A 14,943-nucleotide genomic window follows, 5' to 3' on the forward strand; every position below is an offset into this window, starting at 1 on the left:
TAAGACTGCAATGGCAGTAAATGACTGGAATGGGTGCATGATGCAGCTGTCGTAAATCAAGAGACAAGTTACTGATCAGCCCACAGAAATACACAACAACATTGTAAAATGCTCCAGTCATGGTGGCTTGCCAAGTGACCACTGAATATTTCTTGAAATAAAGTGCAAGGTCAGGTTTGCATTGATACAAGATAAAGTTGAGGCAATTTGCTACATTTTAGGGGTGGCACAGTGGCGCAGCGGTAGAGTTGCTGCCTTACAGCGCCGGAGACCCGGGTTCGATGCTGACCTTGTGTGCTGTCTATGTGGAGACTGCTAGTTTTCATTGTACCTGTATGTCACTGCACTTGCGCAAATGACAATAAACTCAACTTGACTAGACCCTTCTATGGAACTACGTAAAAACAGAACCTGTAGTCAGGATCAAACCCGGGTCAGTGGCGCTGCAAGTTGGCAACTCTACCGCTGCACCACTGTGCTGCCCCATTCTACATTATCCCACTTTTGTATCCACTTCCTACATATTAGAGGCAACTTACATTGACCTACAAACCCGCACATCATTGGGATATGGTAGTAAACGTGAGCACCCAGAGAAAATCCACGGCATCACTGAGTGAACAAGCAACTCCACACAGACAGCACCCAAGGTCAGGGTCGAACGCAAGTCTCTGGCGCTGTAAGGTAGCAACTCTACCCCTACCCCTCGATTGTATCTCCTTGTTTGCAATGGCACTGAACACAAAATACATCTAGATCTGTGAGGGAGCAGCTACACCAGCTGTGTCGCTGTGCCGCCCATGAGCAGAACATGAAATAAGCGAGCAAGTACACCAACTTTTATCCCTTCTATAATTTTTATTTGATGCCAAAGTAAGTGATGGGACCGAAAGCCAAATGAAATTCACAAACGCAGCATTACTGCCATAACCGGCTGTTGTAGATACCACTCAGCTTAAATCCTCTATTGTATGGAGGGATACAGAGGGAACGGGGGGAAATCTAAACTTGGAAGTTTTGCAGAAGCAAATCTGGAAAGTCAATATTATATTTTGCATCTGACTTAGAATCCATAAAGAGCAATTTGTTCCTTTGCCAAAGTTGTTAAGTTTAGGCTCTGACTGACACAAATGTTAACAGTGCTGGCATCTGTAGTTTATGCAGCAAACAACAGGTGTCTATACTCCAGCAGTGGGATGATTGAGCTAATCTTTTATCATTCTATGACTGAAAGTCTACTTCACTGTCTGGGAAGTGTTGGTTACATATTTGTCCTCTGCTCTATGCCCACCCTGTATGATGTGATATTGTACAGTGTGTACAAAGCACTTGATTTTTATAATGTGGCTCGGTAAATGGATTTGACATATAGAAGCAGAGTTCAACGTACATACATCACCGCATCGCACATTCATCTCAAACTACTGGGAATACCTTTCGACCCAAACTTGATTCCAATTCATTTCTGTCAGCAATGTTTGAGATCAAAGACCCTTTTCTCAAGGTCCTCAATCTAAAACAATAACTAAGTTTCTTACATCTTTCCACAGATGTTTCCGGGGAATCTCGTTCCTTTTGAATTAAAGCTGTTCTGCCCCTCCCTCCTCTCCCCACCACTCCCTTCACTTTCTCCCAATTATCCACTTCTTTCTCCCTGCCCCCTACTTATCTCCCCACTTCCAGCATGTCCTACCCCTACTACAATAGTCCAGGGTTGTGAAACTGTGGAATCGGACTTGACTGGACTTTGTCTTGCACTAAACGTTATTCCCTTTATCATGCATGTATCTACATACGGTGGCCGGCTCGATTGTAATCCAGTATTGTCTTTCCGCTGACTGGTTGGCACGCAACAAAAGCTTTTCACTACCTCGGCACACATGATAATAAACAAAACTCAAAATCAATGAATTGCCACAGATGGCTGTGGAGTCCAAGACGTTGAGTATTTTAAAAGTAGAGATTGATAGGTTCTTGAATAGTACAGGTGCCAACGATTACGGGGAGAAGGTTGGAGATGAGATTGAGAGGGAAAATAGATCAGCTGTGAAGAAATGGCAGAGTAGACTCGATGGGCTGAATGGCTTGATTCTGCCACTGTGACTTGTGGTCTTATAGTCTTCTCCTATCCTTCACTACCTCGAGTAAAACACAAAGTGCTGGAGAAACTCAGTGAGTCAGGCAGCGCCTGTGAGGGGGATGTGCAGACGGTGTTTCAGATCCAGGCCCTCCTGACTTTATCTTGCCCATCCCTCAGTTCCTCCTCACTCTCTTGCCTTTCAACTCTTCTCTTTCATCCCATTGCCTAACCTCTCCCTATTTCCCTGTGCTCCCCCCCCCCCCAAACCAGATACGGGTATCAAAATCAATCCATTATAAACTCACTCAACCTCTTGGAAGTGTGTTCTCTGGGTACTAGCAATTCCAGTTGAACCTTGCACCATGAAGGAGTTCAAGTTCAAGTGAGTTTATTGTCATGTGTCCCTGATAGGACAATGAAATTCTTGCTTTGCTTAGCCCACAGAACATAGTAGGCATTCACTACAAAACAGATCAGTGTGTCCATATACCACAATATAAATATATACACTCATAAAAAAATAAACTGATAAAGTGCAAATAGCAGATAATGGGCCACCAATAATCAGAGTTTTGTCCAAGCCAGGTTTGATAGCCTGATGGCTGTGGGGAAGTAGCTATTCTTGAACCTGGTTGTTGCAGTCTTCAGGCTCCTGTACCTTCTACCTGAAGTTAGCAGAGAGATGAGTGTGTGGCCAGGATGGTGTGGGTCTCTGATGATACTGCCAGCCTTTTTGAGGCAGCGACTGCAATAAATCCCCTCGATGGAAGGAAGGTCAGAGCCAATGATGGACTGGGATCCCCTCTTGATGCCTGTCCCGCTGAGTTCCTCCAGAAGTTTGTTCTTGCTCAAGATTCCAACATCCGTAGTCTCTTGCGTGTGTCTCCCTCTCCCGTTCCTCAATTCCCTACCTCGGCCATTCTCTCCACCTCAATTTTTTCAGTTTAAAAAGTATTGATAATCCATTCTTTTGTTTTGTACAGTGTGAATAAATCCTCAATTACTTTGTGATGAATTAGAATCCACGTTTACTGTTGCTCAACAAGCCTAATCATGTTACACTGTTAAAGATACATTGTAACATTGGTAATTTGTATTTTTTGTAATGTCTGGAAAATGATGAAACGTTGCAAGTTTCAGTAATAGAGTCGTAAAGCACAGAAACAGACGCTTTGGTCCAGCTTGCCCATGTCGCCCCATCTACACTAGTCCCATTTGGCCGTTTGGCCCATATCCCTCGAAACCATTCCTATGCATGTACTTGTCCATGGTTAACTGGTTTAAATGATATATTTCTCTTATAAACCAACTTGAAAAATTGTTACATTTGTTTACTCATTATTTAAGTAAGGCATGATGTCAGTTTTGGACATTAATTTATTGTAGTAATTCTTAGTTGAGTTGTTTTTTATTATTATGCGTACTGAGGAGCAGTGCAAAGATTTTTTTGTTTTTTGTCATATGTTGTGACTTTCTTAATGACTCTCTTTACATTCTAAAGTGGCTTCATAATTTGTTTATAATTACTGATGATAGGAAGGTAAAAGTAAAGAATACACACAAATTAAATTAAATGCACAGAATTTAAGGGCGGCACAGTGGCGTGGCAGTAGAATTGCTTCCTTACAGCGCCAGTGATCCAGGTTCAATCCAGTCTACGGGTGCTGTCTGTACACAGCTTGTACGTTCTCCCCGTGACCCCATGGGTTTTCTCCAGGTGCTCCGGTTTTCCCCCATTCTCCAAAGTTATACAGGTTTGTAGATTAATTGGCTTCGATAGAAAATTGTAAATTGTCCCTAGTGTGCAGGATAATGCAAGAATGTACAGGGTATTCGCTGGTTGGCTCGGAGTTGGTGATCCGAAGAGCCTGTTTCCACGCTGTATCTCTAAGGTCTAAATGGGCAGGTGTTTTTGGAAGAATACATGGCCATTTTCATCAATGCTACTAGCAACTCACAGTATTCATCAAATTTCAACAGTTTCATTACGTTCAATTGAACCAGTGGCAAATTATTTCCCCCATTTTGGCTCATTAAAAGCAGCATCTCAACAATTGTTTGTCCCCAGGCGTTGACTCACACACGTGTTGAATCTTTCCAACTGCACGTGCTGTTTTCAGTCAGTACCGCACAGACTCGGGATGTGCCACAGAATCTAAATAGCGTTCTGTGTTTAATGTTACAACCAACACCTGTTGGATCACAAATTATCAAAAGGTCAATCAAATTGTTATATAAGCACATATTGGCCTCCAAATTAAACAGATGTGGCATAAATCAGAATTCTTTCATTTGGTCTATCAACAAATATACAAGTTGTTTTATCCACCGTGAGATTAATTCAAAGGGTTATTTAACTGAATTATATGGGATGATCTGTGGCAAACAAATTAGTGTAAAAAGGAACTGCAGATGCTGGCTTATACTAATGATAGACATAAAGTGCTGGAGTAACTCAGTGGGTTAGGCTGCTTTTCTCCTGAGATGCCGCCTGGTCCGCTGAGTTACTCCAGCACTTTGTGTCTGTCTTCAGTATAAAACAGCGGTTCAAAGGGTCCCGACCCGAAACGTCACCCATCATTTTTCTCCAGAGATGCTGCCTGACCCGCTGAGTTACTCCAGCACTTTGTGTCTGCTTCAGTATGAAACAGCATCTGCAGTTCGAAGGGTCCCGACCCGAAACGTCACCCATCATTTTTCTTCAGAGATGCTGCCTGACTCGCTGAGTTACTCCAGCACTTTGTGTCTATCTTCCTAATGAAAGTAGACCCCAGTCCATCTCTGTGCTAATCAATTCATCTTCTTATGCACTTGAACAAATGCTATGATTGTGAAGCAGAAGATTGGCAAGTCTTTGAAGATCCATCTAACACATAGCAGGTGTAATGGGTAAGTAGATATTGTTGGACTTATATACTTGAGGACTTCCAGAACAAATCTTTAAAATGGTTCATGTAGAAACCGCATATTAATTTACAAGATTTATTAAACATAGAGACATTGTACTCACAATCTGGATAACTATTAGAATACAAGATGGTCACTTATACAAGGCTGTTCTTGATCAGCTGCACAGCCTCTCTCCCCACCTAACAGTAATATAATACAGTTTATCTGAATAGACAATAGGTGCAGGAGTAGGCCATTTGGCCATTCGAGCCAGCACCGCCATTCAATGTGATCATGGCTGATCATCCCCAATCAGTACCCCGTTCCTGCCTTCTCCCCATATCCCCTGACTCCGCTATCTTTAAGAGCCCCATCTAGCTCTCTCTTGAGAGTATCCAGAGAACCAGCCTACACCGCCCTCTGATGAAGAGAATTCCACACACTCACAACTCTTTGTGAGAATCAGTGTTTCCTCGTCTCCATTATAAATGGCTTACCCCTTATTCTTAAACTGTGACCCCTGGTTCTGGACTCCCCCAGCATGGGGGACATGTTTCCTGCCTCTAGCGTGTCTAAACCCTTAATATGTTTCAATAAGATCCTCTCATCCTTCTAAACTCCGGAGTACACAAGCCCAGCCGCTCCATTATCTCAGCATATGACAGTCCCGCCATCCCGGGAATTAACCTTGTAAAGCTACGCTGCACTCCCTCAATAGCAAGAATGTCCTTCCTCAAATTAGGGGACCAAAACTGCACACAATACTCTAGGGCTCCATACAACTGCAGAAGGACCTCGTTGCTCCTATACTCAACTCCTCTAGTTATAAAAACCAACATGCCATTCACTTTCTTCACTGCCTGCTGTACCTGCATGCTTACTTTCATTGACTGATGAACAAGGACCCCCAGATCCCGTTGTACTTCCCCTTTTCCCAACTTGACACCATTTAGATAGTAAATGCCTTCCTGTTTTTGCTACCAAAGTGGATAACCTCACATTTATCTACATTAAACTTCATCTGCCATGCATCTGCCCACTCAACCAACCTGTCCAAGTCACCCTGCATCCTCATAGCATCCTCCTCACAGTTCACACTGCCACCCAGCTTTGTATCATCTGCAAATTTGCTAATGTTACTTTGAATCCCTTCATCTAAATCATTGATGTATACTGTAAACAGCTGCTGTTCCAGCACTGAGCCTTACGGTACCCCACTAGTCACTGCCTGCCATTCTTAAAGGGACCCGTTAATCCCTACTCTTTGTTTCCTGTCTGCCAACCAATTTTTTATCCATGTCAGCACTCTACCCCCAATACCATGTGCCCTAATTTTGCCCACTAATCTCCTATGAGGGGCCTTATCAAATGCTTTCTGAAAATCCAGGTACACTACATCCACTGCCTCACCCTTGTCCATTTTCCTAGTTACATCCTCAAAAAATTCCAGAAGATTAGTCAAGCATGATTTCCCCTTCGTAAATCCATGCTGACTTGGACCGATCCTGTTACTGCCATCCAAATGTGCGGCTATTTCATCTTTTATAATTGACTCCAGCATCTTCCCCACCACCGATGTCAGGCTCACTGGTCTATAATTCCCTGTTTTCTCTCTTCCGCCTTTCTTAAAAAGTGGGATAACATTAGCTACCCTCCAATCCACAGGAACTGATCCTGAATCTATAGAACATTGGAAAATTATCACCAATGCATCCACGATTTCTAGAGCCACTTCCTTAAGTACCCTGGGATGCAGACCATCAGGCCCTGGGGATTTATCAGCCTTCAGTCCCATCAGCCTACCCAGCGCCATTTCCGGCCAAATGTGGATTTCTTTCAGTTCCTCCGTCACCCGAGATCCTCTGGCCACTAGTATATCTGGAAGATTATTTGGGTCCTCCTTAGTGAAGATGGATCCAAAGTACCTGTTCAACTCATCTGCCATTTCCTTGTTTCCCATAATAAATTCACCTTTTTCAGTCTTCAAGGGTCCAACTTTGGTCTTAACTAATTGTTTCCTCTTCACATACCTAAAGAAACTTTTACTATCCTCCTTTATATTCTTGGCTAGTTTACCTTCGTACCTCATCTTTTCTCCCCGTATTGCCTTTTTAGTTATCTTCTGTTGCTCTTTAAACATTACCCAATCCACTTGCTTCCCGCTCATCTTTCCTATGTTGTACTTCTTCTCTTTTATTTTTATACTGTCCTTGACGTCCCTTGTCAGCCACGGTCGCCCCTTACTCCTCTTGGAATCTTTCTTCCTCTTTGGAATGAAATGATCCTGCACCTTCTGTATTATTCCCAGAAATACCTGCCATTGTTGTTCCACTGTCATCCCTGCTATGGTATCTTTCCAGTCAACTTTGACCAGCTCCTCCCTCATGGCTCCATAGTCCCCGTTATTCAACTGTAACAATGACACCTCTGATTTACCCTTCTCCCTTTCCAATTGTAGATTAAACTTGACCATATTATGGTCACTACCTCCTAATGGCTCCTTAACCTCAAGTTCCTTTATCAAATCCGGTTCATTACATAACACTAAATCCAGAATTGCCTTCTCCCTGGTAGGCTCCAATATAAGCTGCCCTAAGAATCCATCACGGAGGCACTCCACAAACTCCCTTTCTTGGGGTCCAGTACCTGATTTTCCCAGTCTACCTGCATGTTGAAATCTCCCATAACAACCGTAGCATTACCTTTACTACATGCCAATTTTTGCCAAGGGAGATACAAAGTAGGTGAACTGTAGGTGCCGGTTTACAAAAGAAGACACAGAGTGCTGGAGTAACCCAGCCGGTCAGGCAGCATCTCTGGAGAACGTGCATAGGTGAAGCTTCGGGTCAGTACTTTTCTTCAGACCAATTGAACGGCAATGCTTGGAATCACTGTCAATCTGAAAGAATACACTTACCCCTAGTTACCTTATTGTTTTTCTCTTATTCTTCTATTTCTCTAGTTCTATTGAACCAATGCCAGAACTTTTTTAATAGGTTTATTAGGTAATTGACTTCTGTAAATTAGCCCTAGTATGTATGGAACGGAAAATGGGATAAAACAGAACTAGTGGTAATGGTGGACTCAGTGGGATGAATGGCCTGTTTCCATGCTGTATTTCTAAACTAAACTAAACATAATAGCATCCTATAAGTGGAAACAAAGAACTGCAGATGTTGGTGTAAACCAAAGATAGTGCTGGAATAACTCAGAAAGTGCTGGAATAACTCAGCGGGTCAGGCAGCATCTCTGGAGGAAAAGGATAAGTGACGTTTTGGTACGGGACCTTTCTTCAGGCTAATTCATTTCTGTTTTGTTATGTTTCTGTCAACCCTTAAAATCGACCTTTTCAGCCACTTCCCCAGCTACTTGTTATTTGTTGAAGAATTTTGGTTATCTTGTTATGCGTTCCAAAGAAGTATTGTTGCTGTTAACCTGTGCTTGCTTTTGTTAGACGTTATGTAGTTACAGAACTTTTGGGAGGATCAGTCTAAATTGTGATGCCTTCTGTGGTTTAATAGCAGGCCCTTTCAGTCCAGTGTTAATACCCAACTTAAGGGCTAAATGATAGTCATTACCTGAAGGAGTTACTGCACTTAGTAAAGAAGAGTCTTTTGACCTGAAATTGATTGATTGAAAGATACAGCATGGAAACAGGCCCTTCTGTCCATTCAGTCCACACCCATTCACAGTCCATTCACCCATTCACACTAGTTCTAAGACCCACTTTTTTTTTACAAAGGCCAATTAACCTACAAACACTCACATCTTTGGGATATGGGAGGAAACCAGAAGAAACCCACTCTGCACAGACAGCACCCAAGGTGAGGATCGAACAGGAATCTCTGGCGCTGTGAGGCAGCAGCTCTACCAGCTGCGTTGCAGTGGGTGGCAAACATGAATGCTGTTTTTTTGTACAGATTCTGCCTGACGCTGAGTATTTTCAACATGTTTAATTTTCAGTTCAGATTTCCAGCATCTGCAGTTTTTGTGATTTTCATGGCCCAGCAGTTTGCTCAGAAGTGCAGACGGTTTGGAAATTCTGGCTCTATTCAATTACTGGCATTTTAAAGTTTATTATTTTTATACAAAATCCCAAGCAGTTTGCTTCTCTTGGAAAAGAAAGCATATACAGCAGAGATGGAGCATTATAAAAACAGAGTGCTTGTGTAATGCAAGCAGGCAATATGAGACTCGTCACTGCCCTCTGCTGTTGCAAGTAATGCACTGCAAAGCCAAGTTTACTCAAATTTACTAGCTGTAAATTTGAAACAAGCAACTCAGCAACTCCGCAAACACTGAACAGATCTTTAGCAATCCCAACAACATAAATTCCTGGGTGTGCATATCTTTGAAGATCTGTGTAGGAAGGAACTGCAAATGTGGTTTACACCGAAGATAGACACAAAATGCTGGAGTAACTCAGCGGGACAGGCAACATCTCTGGATAGAAGGAATGGATGATATTTTGGGTCAAGACCCTTCTTCAGACCGAAAACGCCACCCATTCCTTCTATCCAGAGATCCTGCCTGTCCCACTGAGTTACTCCAGCATTTTGTGTCTATCTCTGAAGATCTGGCCTGGTTCCAGAACATTGATGCAATCACAAAGAAAGCTAATCAATGCCTCTACTTTCTTAAGGGCCTGTCCTACGAGCATGCGACTCCATGCGGCAAACGCGACCAAACTTGAGCCGTACAGCCTCGCGGGGCCGGTCCCACTTCGATCGCCGGAGCCGTATGGAGTTGTGCGGAGCTGGTCTCCGAAAAACTGACCATGTTTAAAAATTCCGCGCGGCAACGGCCTGCCGGCCCGCAGCCGCCTCGACGCCGTACGCACCGCCTCGACGGGCATACGCAGCGTCTCGACACCGTATGCAGCGTCTTGACGCCGCAAGTCACGCCCGAACTTCCGGTTTGGTCGCGCTTGCCACATGCAGGTCGCATGCTCGTGGGACAGGCCCTTTAGAAGATTGAAGATATTCAGTATGTCAATGAATATTCTCTTGAACTTCTACAGGCATATTAACATCTGGTATCATGGCCTGGCTTGGCAATTCAAACACAAAGGAGCGAAGGGGATTACAAAAATTGGTGAACACCACCGTCCATCACGGGTTCTGACCTCCCCAAAGATATCTACAGGAGGCGCTGTCTCAAAGCTAGCCAGCATCATCAAGGACCCACACCACCCTAGCCACGCTTTCATTTCACTCCTGCAAGTAGCTACAAATTCCTGAACAGGTCCGGAACTGGCAATAACATTACAATTTGTCGACAACACCGGGATTATTACATAGAAACAATCATGGTGAAGCACAGACTGTTCAATTGTTTCTGACAAAAAAAACCTCATATTGTTGCCATTTTTAAGTTCACTCAGCAAAGGTAACATTTTGCATGTGTGACAAATTAAGCAAGTAGTTTGAAACGTAAGATCATTGCATTTTCCGATTAGACTTGAGAGATACAGGGCGGAAAGTGGCCCATCGACTCACCGAGTCCACGCCAACCAGCGATCACCCTGTACACGAGCACTATCCTGCACACTAGGGAGAATTATGCAACTTGCCAAAGTTAATCAACCTACCAACCTGTACGTCTTTGCCGTGCGGGAAGAAACCGGAGCTCCCAGAGAGAAGTTGGAAAAGAGGTGGATGGACACAGCAGTAGTTACTTTTAAAGGTTGGATTTAATTCCCATTTAGTCAGAGGGTGGTTGCCAACCTGGAGCATGTGCCCTTTTTAGGGCGGGCACCTACGGATGTCGAACCGGTTGGCATCACCCTGCTGCAGACTTCTGCTAACTCAAACGCAAGAAGAGGAGGGTGGTGAATCTGTCGAATTCATTGCCACATTGACAAGTCGATGGATATTTTTAAGGCGGGGATAGATTCTTGATTAGTACGGGTGTCGAGGTTATGGGGAGAAGGCAGGAGAATGGGGTTGAGAGGGAATGATAGATCAACCATGATTGAATGGCAGTGATGGGACGAATGGCCTAATTCTGCTCCTGTGACATGAATTAATGAACCACGTGTCAATGGGCTGTCCGGTCATTTTTTACATGCAATAGAGGGGCCATCCACCCATTCTCTGGGAGGTTCGGTGGCAACGAGCACAGTGAGAGGTGAGTCTACCAACCTCACATTCTTCAGTTCTAGTAAGTTATTTCTTACATTTGAAAAGTTTTCCCATTATATCAGGAAGCTCGGATCAGATCTCCTGCAATGCTTCTCAATGGTCTGATAGCTAACTTTTTTTACCAAGGAATTGCTACTAACCTCCAGTATCTTAGAGAGGAACACTGTTTTAACATTTGAGGTAAATGATTGAGAGAAAAATAGTTACGGCATTTTGGATGGTGCAGTTGGTGGAGTTGCTGCCTCGCAGGGTCGGAGACCAGAGTTTGATCCTGACCTCGGGTGCTGTCTGTGTGGAATTTGAACATATTCCCTGTGACCACGTGGATTTCCTCCGAGTGCTTCAGTTTCCTCCCCCATCACAGTGTGTAGGGAGTCGATGCGAAAATGGGAAAACATAAAACTAGTGTGAACGGGTGATCGATGGATGGCGTGGACTCAGTGGGCCTCGGGCCCTGATTCCATGCTGTATCTTTCAATTAATCAAATATGGCACAGATGATGCAGAGACAGGTTCAAGGTCAGGCTAATTTTAGCCCTCTCATTAGGGTTGAACAAATTATTGCCAAGTAGCAGAAACTATCACAAAAAGTGTTTCTGAATATAATAAAATTAGTTTATTTTTAAACATCATGTCCCATTAAATAAACCAGTGACCATATGGTTTCAAAACCAAAGTAGCCCCACAAAAGAACTGGCTGCAAGCACTCTGCACCAGTTCCTGCAGTGGTCTCTCGAACGGCAATTTAAATCTGTACGTTGTAATGATGGCATCATCCTTTTTAATATACCGACGAATCAATCCATGAATCATTTCCTAATTATACGCAAGGAACATGATGCATTTACAACTTATTTCACATTTAAAGTCCATAAAACTGCATTGCGTAGCAATGCGAAAATACTCATCAGTTATAGACTGAACGTGACCTTGCTGCAACTGCACAACCATCTAATTCCATAAATCAAAGTTTATAAGCTGTCCCAATGGCTCAGTTAATTATTTGACCCTGAAATGGGACTGCCATCAGAATGAGTTTGTTACTGATAAGTGAAAACGCACTGTTAATGTGGATGACTAGGTAAGATTAAGTCGGTGCAAGACCTCGAGATTTCCTTAATGTACACTGCTCGATAGCAAGGCTCAAGGTCCAGCTAAACTTGTCAATGTTTGGCCACCACCTAGTGTGCTACAATGGCTTGGACAGGAAAACCCATTCAGCAGTTTTAGACTTTACTTTAGAGATACAGTGCAGAAACAGGCCCTTAGTGTGCTAAATGGCTTGGACAGGTAAATCCGTTCAGCAGTTTTAGACTTTACTTTAGAGATACAGTGCAGAAACAGGCCCTTCAGCCCACCGAGTCTGTGCCGACCAGCGATCACCCTGCACACTAGCACTATCCTACACACTAGGGACAATTTACATACGCCAATTAACCTACAAACCAGTTTGTTTTTGGGATGTGGGAGGAAGCCAGAGCAACCAGAAAAATCCAAATGGTCACAGGGAGAACATACAAACTGTACAGACAGCACTTAGTCAGGATTGAACCGAGGTCTCTGGCGTCGTAAGGCAGCAACTCTACCGCTGCGCCACTGTGCTGCCCAAAGCACTGGCTTGCAATCAAGATGAGCAAAGGTGTCCTTTTCTTTCCTTTAGTGAGACAGGATTTCAATCCAGTAATAGATATTAGATACAAAATGCTGGAGTAACTCAGTGGGTCTGGCAACATCTTCAGAGAAAATGGATAGGTGGGTGATGTTTTGGGTCGGGACCATTCTTCAGATTATTGTTATCCAGCAATTGTTTCCCATAATGTGCAGGGAGGTTAGATCAATTGGACACCTTTCAAAGAACAGGAGCAGCAAATAATCTGCTGGACAAATGCAGCAGCTCAAGCAGCATCTGTAGAGGGAGTGAGGAATTGTCAATGCTCCAGGTCAAAATCCTGCATCAGATTCTAACATCGACAGGACCTTGTGTCTCAACGAGCATGATCAGTTAAAATGCTTGCGCTACAAGCATCATGTACAGCTCTGCTGCGAATTTCACACCTAATAATAACCCAAGGTTAACCCAATATTACCCTACTGTTTATAACCCACGTTTAATGTGTATGGCCACAGCTGAAGTCGAAATGGAGTTTAACTAGGTATGCCTAGAATGCATGCAAAAAACGGGCAGATTTTCATCATTTAATTATTTTTAGAAAAAATAATAATTTAGATGTGAATGGATCACATTAAATCTGCACTTACAGCAGTCAGCATTAGTGACAGAATACACAGGGTGTGTAATTTAATATTTTTTTACTCTACATCTCTTTTTAATTAAAGAGTTAATAGTAGGAACATGTACGTTAAAAATCTGGATTTATCCTGACCAAAAGGGCAAGACATTAAGAAAATACGGGTCAGACAGTAGTGTCTAGACTAGAGAGTTAATATGTCAGATCAATGATTCAGGTAAAAATAGTTATTGCACCTGGGATTCTGCAAATATCCACTCTGGCTAATACATGTCTGTCAGAGACCTACCCGAGGTGCCCACCCAGAAGACCCGAAGGCTGAGCGGACGGCGGTACTGGCTGAGCCACTGGAGACGTTAGACAAGAGGAGGTAGTGCCTCCAGCACCTTCAAGGTCGGCGGCAGGCGGCACCCCGGGACACAAAGATGACCGGGTAGAGGAGAGGTAACTTCACACAACTGTCTCTGTCAGACTGCAAAGTTGGGTATAACTCGCTCCTAACGCCCCACAACTCCTCTGTACATTTTAAACTTATGAAAGGTCTTCTTTCCAATGGACTTAAACAATTTCAGCTTAAAGTCAAATAATTAAAAAAGATGAATTTTGTCCCTGTTAGGGGGGTGAGAAGTGAGCCGAATGCTGAATCAAAAAATGTAGATTTCAACAAAAAATTGTCTCAGTAATTGTGACCTTGAAACTGCCAGACTGTCTGAAGAAGGGTTTTGGCCCGAAACGTTGCCTATTTACTTCGCTCCATAGATGCTGCCTCACCGGTGGCTGCTATGAAGCAGTGAAGGCAGCTGCACTGAGCTCTCCTCCAGATAAATCGTGTTTAAAGTCGACTCCCATGCCAGGATCGAGTTAAAAAATCTTATCAGGTTTGCTGAACGTCGAGGGTACTGACTCCATCAAACGGTGCCGGTGGATTTGAGATTTAAAATGATCTTATCGTAAAAACTGGATGAGAAAGAGAAGAGGTCAGAGAGGACCCAAGAAGACTACAATCAGTTTCCAGCTCCAAAAAGCTCTGGATGAGCTTGAAACCACCCCGGAACTCACTTTTGAAAGTTTGGAAGAGGAGCTGGAACCTCAACAACATACAAGCGATATGGCTGCGAGAAGTGATACAAAGGAGAAAGAAATGAAAAGCTGGGAAGAAACGGTAAGAGCTAATATTCTTAAAGACATTACTAAAGATCTTCAGAAGCAATTTGCCAAAATGAATTCTACAATTCAGAACAACTTCTCCACTATGGAGGGCAATCTTTCTAAGAAAATTGATAATAGCTGCGGCGAAGTAAAAGAGCTTTATGTAGCCCTGAACCAGCAGTTTAAAGATTTGGAGTCCAGGACTGCGAAGGAATTGGAAAGTATGCAGAGAGATAATAACAATAAACACGACACCCTGACTCGGAAAAATTAACAGACTCGGAAAAATTAACAGACTCGGAAAAATTGATGGAAGAGATGGATGGTGAAATGGAACAGATGAGCCAAGAAATACAAGGTCTGAAAAAACAACACGATACGAATTGGGAGCTAACGAATAAACTGAATGAGAAATGTCAAGATTTAGAGGCCA

The sequence above is a fragment of the Amblyraja radiata genome, chromosome 15 (assembly GCF_010909765.2).
Source record: "Amblyraja radiata isolate CabotCenter1 chromosome 15, sAmbRad1.1.pri, whole genome shotgun sequence".
Classification (NCBI taxonomy): domain Eukaryota; kingdom Metazoa; phylum Chordata; class Chondrichthyes; order Rajiformes; family Rajidae; genus Amblyraja; species Amblyraja radiata.